The following is a 7,481-nucleotide window of genomic DNA, read 5'->3' as shown; positions in this document are numbered from 1 at the left end:
GGGCATAGTTCCAAATTGCTCTCCAGAATGGTTGGATCCATTCACAACTCCATCAACAATGCATTAGTGTTCCAATTTTCCCACATCTTCTCCAACATTTATCATTTTCCCATTTGGTCATGCCAGCCAATCTGATAGGTGTGATGTGGTACCTGAGCGTTGTTTTGATTTGCATTTCTCTAATCAATAGTGATTTAGAGTATTTTTTCATAAGACTAAACATAGCTTTAATTTCTTCATCTGAAAATTGCCTGTTCATATCCTTTGACCATTTATCAATTGGAGCATGACTTGTATTCTTATAAATTTGACTCCATTCTCTATATATTTTAGAAATGAGGCCTTTATCAGAGACACTGGTTGTAAAGATTGTTTCCCAGCTTTCTGCTTCCCTTCTAATTTTGGTTGCATTGGCTTTGTTTATACAAAACCTTTTCAATTTGATGTAATCAAAAATTATCCATTGTACTTTTCAGTATTTTCAGTATTTATTTTAGTTGGATGAGATGGTGAATGTTCATGACTAGATGGTTCATCTTCATTGGAAAGTTCTTTCTACAATTTTTATATACTTGAAGCTCCTAATATAAATTTTGTTCCTTCTATTGCAGCCATATATGAGAATCTTAGTTATATAAAGTTTGAATGAATAATTATTCAGTCATTATTCAATATTTTATCACAGTCAGTAATATTTGCTTAATATGAACAGTTCCATCAGAACAAGATGGGGATCAACTGATGAAAACATGCCAGGCCAGCCAATTCCTGTGCTACAGTGAATTACTGCAGGTCCATATTCAGCTACAGTGAATTACTGCAGGTCCATATTCAGCATTCAGGAAACCAGATTCTCAAACTTTAAATGAGAAGTTAAGGAATAAAACTGATGGTTCAGGGACTCTGAAATCTGGCACATAGTATAATAAAAGTGAGATATTATCTTTATTTCATTATTATGAATATTTTAGTGTATTCAATTTCATGTCTTCTGGCAGGAGGCTCACACAGAATCCAGTTTCTTCAAAAAGCAGCATCACTTGGTCTTTAGTTGGCCAATGCTGTGTACATTTTATCTAGTCTTTATCTAGTAATATAGCATGATAAGTTCTTTGGGCTTTTGCTGCCATACCACTAGCCAGAAATGACAATACATGTTAAGAAGTGGACCCTGAATTTTAACATAATTTCATCGTGCCTCTTTCATGACAACTAAGCTATCATTAATATAGTCATTTTCAATATTTTTCAGTTTAACAAGATTATAATCATAGAAGCTATTTTGATTTGTTTTCTAGACATTTCACTGGTCTATGAGGATAGTTACATATGCTGCTGCCACAGTTCTCAACATCCACCTCCTGAAGCTCAGACTCCCAGTCAGTAATGATTAACATGGTGGTAGGAAAGATGGATTGTAAGAAGAACCCACCAAGGCTGAAGAGGCACATGCTCCATTCAGTCAGTCAATCAATAAACATTAATTGAGTACCTAGTATGTGCCAGGTACCGTGCCAAGCACTGAATCCCACTTATCTCCTCAACTAGGTGCATTGTGCTCTTGAAAAAGCTTTTCAATTCATATAATAACAATATCCCTTTTTAATGATAGCTTCTATCTCTTGTTTGTTAAAGAATTTCCTTGTCTGTGGCTAAGAAAGATACCTGGTCTGGTTCTCTTCAGTTTTGTTTTATTTTTGGTTTATAGTATGCTCTTTAATAGTAAAATAAAATATAAATTTTTAAACTTAATGGAAATATATGGCATAAAAGCTAAACTAAATTTTTGAAAAACTTCTTTCTAGTTTCCCAATCATTTTTAAATAAATGATTCTTCCTTGTGCAATTTATGTTTTGTCATTTATTGAACAGTGGGGTTATTGAGTTCAGTTTTTTTAAAATGATTCTTCATCATACAATCTTTTTTATTGATTTACTTTTTTTTTCTTTTAACCAGTCCTGAATTGTATTTTTTTAGCTTATTACTTATTTCTTAGCGTTTACAACGAGATATTTACTGAGGAAATATAACAAGGACAGAATTATCAAAACTTTCCTTCATGGCTCTCCCCTCCCTCAAATGAGGAATATACTCCCTTCTATATACCCACACAGTCCATGAAATAATAATGAACTAAAACTTAATTAAGATTACCAAATATTCTCTTTACCAGCTTCACTTCTGGGTGTGGCATAGGCAATGAGTGAGTCACTATTTCCAGTATCTCAGCTACTCGATCAATTCATTGCTAGGTTGGACCACATAAGTGACTCCTGGAGCTGGCTTTTAACCAGGCTTGGCTAGTGCAGCTACTGGTAGATTCTGATAATGGACTTCATCTGCTGGACATCTGATGGCTTTTCTTACCTTTTGATACTCATAAGGTCATAACCTGTTCTGTTACATCTCTGACATTCATTCACTCATCAGCCTCAATGACAGGTTCAATATATAGCACACCCAGGAAAGTGAAAATAGTATGAACTTCCTAAGATGAATTGGAAGAACTTGAAAATAAAATGTGTCCTCTTTTTGTCTATGCTGCACAGGCTTAAAAAGTATAAAGCTCCCTTTACAGATTTAGCAGTCCTTTTCTTCTTCTTCTTCCTTGGGTACTCATGAAGTTCCCTTGAGGAAGAATGGAGTTTTCTGCTGGGATCCTTGTATGGTGTTAAAGCTCTCTTCCCTCAATGTTGTCTCTCCTGATGCTGACACTACCTCCAGATGCTGCTAGCCCAGGGGGATTGCTAGAACATGAACAAAAAGTCCAAATTCTCTGACCAGAAATTTATGAGGTCCTCCTCTGGTCAGGATGGTGAAGGAGACATAGGCTATCTCCAGACATTGAAGTAATTTCCTTCCAGGGACTCTGCTGCATTGTTTTCTCCTCTATACTGGCCCTGTACTTTGAGCAGTCTCAAAAATTTTGATACTTATGGTTTTATAGTATAATTTGTGACTTAGAAGTGCTAGTCTCCCTTTATTCCTACTTTTTTCATTATTACTCTTGAATTCTAGATCTTTTTTTGTTCTGCTTATTGTGTGTAGCTCTATGAAGTATTCCAGGGTAGTTTGGTACAGCATTAAATATGTAAATGAATGAGTGAGAACATCAGTTTTATTATATTGGTGCAGTTAGGACATGATCATTGACTATCCCTCCAGTTATTTAACTCATTCTTTATTCATTAAGGGGACATTTTGTAATTGCATCTATGTAGTTCTGCAGTGTGTCTTGCTCAACTGATTCTGAAATATGTTATGTCTTTTGTAGTTATTTTGAAAGGTACTGGCTTTTTTCTGCATTAATTCATATAATGTGATTCTGGATATTTTTCTTTTTTAAAATTAATTTATTTTGATTTTTCAACAATCACTTCCATATGCTTTTGAGTTTAAACCTTTTCTCCCCCTCCCTCCCGACCACCCTCCCCAAGATGGTGCACAATCTGATATAGGCTATACATTTACATTCTTATTAAACATATTTTTACATTAGTGATATTGTGAGTAAAAATTAGAACCAATAGGAGGAACCACCAGAAAGAGGAAACAAAACTCAACAGAGGAAAAAAAACAGCAAATATTATGCTTCGATCTGCATTCAAACTCCACAGTTCTTTCTTCTTTGTGGATAGCATTTTCCATCACGAGGCCTTTGGAGATGTCTTAGATCTTTGTATTGCTGGGAAGGGTTAAGTTTATTAATATTAGTCATTTCACAATGTGGCTGTTATTGTGAACAAGAGTCTCCTGGTTCTGCTCACTTCACTCAGCATCAGACCACACAAGTCTTTCCAGATCTTTCTGAAGTCAGACTGTTCATCATTTCTTCTAGCACAATAGTATTCCATCACATTCATGTACCACAACTTGTTCAGCCATTCCCCAATTGATGGGCATCCTCTCAATTTCCAATTCTTTGCCACCACAAAAAGAGCTGCTATAAAGATTTTTGTACATGTGGGTCCTTTTCCCATTTGTATGATCTCTTTGGGATATAGCCCTAGACGTGCTATTGCTGGGTCAAAGGGTATGCACATTTTTATAGCCTTTTGGGCATAGTTCCAAATTGCTCTCCCAAATGGTTGGATCATTTCACAACTTCACCAACAATGCATTAGTGTTCCAATTTTCCCACATCTTCTCCAACAATTATCTTTTTCTTGTTTTGTCATCTTGGCCAATCTGATAGGTGTGATGTGGTACCTCAGAGTTGTTTTGCTTTGCATTTCTCTAATCAAGAGTGATTTAGAGCATTTTTTCATATGACTATAGATGGCATTAATTTCTTCCTCTGAGAACTGCCTGTTCATATCCTTTGACCATTTATCAATTGGGGAATAACTTGTATTCTTATAACTTTGACTTAATTCTGTATATATTTTAGAAATGAGGCCCTTATCAGAGAGACTGGTTGTAAAAATTGTTTCGCAATTTTCTACCTTCCTTCTAATCTTGGATGCATTGGCTTTGTTTGTGCAAAAACTTTTCAATTCAATGTAATCAAAGTTATCCATTTTGCTTCTCATAATGTTCTCTATCTCCTGTTTGGTCATGAATTCTTCTGTTCTCCATCAATCTGATAGGTAAACTATTCCTTGCTCTCCTAGTTTGCTTACAGTATCAGCCTTTATATCTAAATCATGAACCCATTTTGACTTTATTTTGGTATATGGTGTGAAATTTTGATCTATGCCTAGTTCCTGCCATACTCTTTTCCAGTTTTCCCAGCAGTTTTTGTCAAAGAGTGGGTTCTTATCCCAGAAGCTGGGGTCTTTGGGTTTATCAAATAATAGATTACTATAGTCATTGACTATTGTGTCTTGTATACTTAATCTATTCCACTGATCCACCACTCTATTTCTTAGCCAGTACCAAGCAGTTTCGATGATTGCTGATTTATGTTTCAATTTAAGATCTGGAAGGGCTGGGCCACCTTCTCCTGTATTTCTTTTCGTTAGCTCCCTTGATATTCTGGACCTTTTGTTCTTTCAAATGAATCTTGTTATTATTTTTTCTAACTCGATAAAATAATTTTTGGTAGTTTGATTGGTATGGCACTGAAAAAGTAAATTAGCTTAGGTAGAATTGTCATTTTTATTATATTAGCTCAGCATATCCATGAGCAACTGATGTTTTTCCAGTTGTTTAGATCTGATTTTATTTGTGTGAAAAGTGTTTTGTAATTGTGTTCATATAGTTCCTGGGTTTGTTTCAGGAAGTAGACTCCTAAATATTTTATAATGTCTACAGTAAGTTTAAATAGAATTTTTCTTTCTATCTCATGCTGTTGGGTTTTGTTGGTAATGTATAGAAATGCCAATGATTTATGTGGATTTATTTTATAGCCTGCAACTTTGCTAAAGTTGTTTATTTTTCCAAGTAGTTTTTTACTTGATTCTCTAGGATTCTCTATGGATGTTTTTCTTTCAATGACAAATTATATTGGGGTTTTTTTTGGCTAATGTTGAACCATTCTTGTATCCCTGATATAAATCCAAGTTGATTATAGCAAATAATTTTTTAAATATTGTGCTATAGACGTTTTTGCAAAAAAAAATTCATATTAAAACTTGGAATAAAGAGAGGATTCTAAGAAGATGGCAGAGGTCAGTAAATTCCGAGGTCTCCAGATTTCCTTCACATATAAGACAAAATAGTACCACAGTACAAATGTAGAAATGGTAAAAATAACCACTGAAATAGCAAGTGGCAAGCTCTGGATCTAACTGAGTTAGGAGGTAGCCTTGGCCCCAGTCACAGAGATTTTCACCTCCCAGACAGTGTGGGGAGTTGGGCATCTGAACAGGGGAATATTGACAGATAAGGCACAGCAGTCCAAGCCATGCTGCTGAGATGCGGCCCCAAACGAGAAGAAACCAGCATAATCCCACTGAGTGCAGAAGCAATAGGGAAGGGATATCACTAGCTGTGGGCACTTACAGCAGGGCAGAATTTTCAGTGTCAGTTCCAGGCCAGAGGGGAGAACTGAAGACACCATCCCCCAAACCCCAGGACTAGAGGTGATTACAATAACAAGCTGCTACAAATTTAAAAAAAAAATGAACAGGCAAAAGAGAAAGAATTCAAACATAGAATGTTACTATGAGAATAGAGAGGACCAGGGTTGGTCTTCAGAGGAGGATATTGAAGCCAAATAATGTCGAATGGTCACCTGCCCAAAAAGAATTTATAGAAGAATGTTTAAAAAGAATTTAAAAACCAAATGAGAAAGATTGAGGAATTTTTTTTAAAAATAAGAACAATCAAAGAAAAACAAGATTATGAAAAGAAAGTCAACCAACTAGAAAATAAGATCCAAAAAATTAAGAAAGAAAATGACTCCTTTAAAATTAGAACTGGGCAAGGGGAAGCCAGTGAAATTATAAGGGATTAATAAATAACAAAACAAAAAATAAAGAATAAAAAAAATAGAAGAGAAAGGTCTGGAGAACAGATCAAGAAGAAAAAACAAAAGAATAATCAGACTACCTGAAAGCTATGATGAAAAAATGAATCTTGATACAATAATACAAGAAATAATTAAAGAAAATTAAAACAAGAGAGAAAAATAGAAATAGAATATAGAATACATATATATATATATATATATATATACATATACAGGCATAAGTCTGTACTCAGAAAGAAATAAAAGGTTAAGGAAATAGGGAATGGGAAGAGGATAAGGGAGGAATTTCAGGGTTGGGGGAGAAGATAAAGGAGGGATCTTTGGTGGAGGAGGTAGGTTAAATAATAGGACAGCAAGGTAGTGGGTAGATGTAAAGTAGGAGTTAGGAGGGATAGAAATGAGGAGATACACAAACATAAAATAAAGATCAGGAGTAGAAATTATTAGGGGGAAAAAAGCAGGGGTAGTAATCATGATCTCAGACAAAGTTAAAGCTAAAATAGATTTAATCAAAAGGGAAAAATAAGGAAACTATACTATATGCCAGTCATAGTAATCAATATTGTTTTAGACTATTTAAAATAACTAGACAGTATAAGGTTGGAATATTGCTGTGGTATAGGAAATGATTAGTTGGTAGACTTAGAAAAATATGGACAGACTTAGATCTGTGAAGGAATACATTATCCACCCTCAGAAAAACAGGGGACAAACAAATATAATATGGTCCTACATAGATGTATATGAATGTATATGTCTATATATGAGCGTGATTATAGATATCTATGTATATGTATATAAGTGTCTGTATTTATATGCATGTATATAAATGTTTCTGTGTGTGTGTGTGTGTGTGTGTGTCTGTGTGTGTGTGTGTGCATTCATGCTTAATTGTAGCCTTCTTGTGGGAGGAGGGGAAGGAAGGGGCGGGGAGAATAAAGTAAAAAGTGCACAGCAAAGAACAAAAGAAAACTTACAAGGAAGCAAAGATGAACAGACCAGAACACAGTGTTATATTATATAGGCTTTCTTGAAACGGAAATTTATTGCTGTATATTTTGAATC

General features: G+C 34.8%; 1 pseudogene; it reads right to left on the bottom strand.

Moving 5' to 3' along the window:
• Window positions 1-456: 456 nt before the first annotated feature.
• On the bottom strand, window positions 457-5,890 carry LOC114026574 (annotated as a pseudogene).
• Between the last annotated feature and the right edge of the window lie 1,591 nt (window positions 5,891-7,481).

Source organism: Vombatus ursinus, unplaced genomic scaffold (assembly GCF_900497805.2).
Source record: "Vombatus ursinus unplaced genomic scaffold, bare-nosed wombat genome assembly UNPS02014841.1, whole genome shotgun sequence".
In the NCBI taxonomy this organism is placed as follows: Eukaryota; Metazoa; Chordata; class Mammalia; order Diprotodontia; family Vombatidae; genus Vombatus; species Vombatus ursinus.
The sequence above is the reverse complement of the archived record's forward strand: the minus strand, read 5'-3'. Positions and strand labels throughout refer to the sequence as shown.